We start from the raw sequence: 648 nt of genomic DNA on the forward strand, positions 1-648 counted from the left end.
AACTCTTTGAAGAAATGGATTGGTATTTTGATGGGGATTGCATTGAATCTGTAGATCTGAGCTTTTTTTTGAGACTTAATAACTGTGTTTATTTCTTTAGAAGATATGGGACTGTTTAGACAGTTTATCTGATCCTGATTTAACTTTGGCATCTGTTATCTTTCTAGAAAATTGTCCATTTTACCCAGATTTTCCAGTTTATTGAATATAGGCTTTTGAGGTAGGATCTGATGATTTTTTGAATCCTCAATATCTGTTGTTATGTCTCCCATTTCATTTTTGATTTTGTTAATTTGGGTATACTCTATGTGTCCTCTGGTTACTCTCGCTCAGGGTTTATCTATTTTGTTGATTTTCTCATTGAACCAGCTCCTGGTGTTGTTGATTCTTTGTATAGTATTTTTGTTTCTACTTGGTTGATTTCAGCCCTGAGTTTGATTATTTCCTGCCATGTGCTCCTCTTGGGTGTATTTGCTTCTTCTTTTTTTCTAGAGATTTTAGGTGTGCTGTCAGGCAGCTAAGGTATGCTCTCTCCAGTTTTTTTTTCTTCGAGGAACTCAGAGCTATGTGTTTTCCTCTTAGCACTGGTGTGTCCCATAAATTTAGATATGTTGTGCCTTCATATTCATTAAATTCTAAAAGTCTTTC

Source organism: Rattus rattus, chromosome 2 (assembly GCF_011064425.1).
Source record: "Rattus rattus isolate New Zealand chromosome 2, Rrattus_CSIRO_v1, whole genome shotgun sequence".
Lineage (NCBI taxonomy): Eukaryota > Metazoa > Chordata > Mammalia > Rodentia > Muridae > Rattus > Rattus rattus.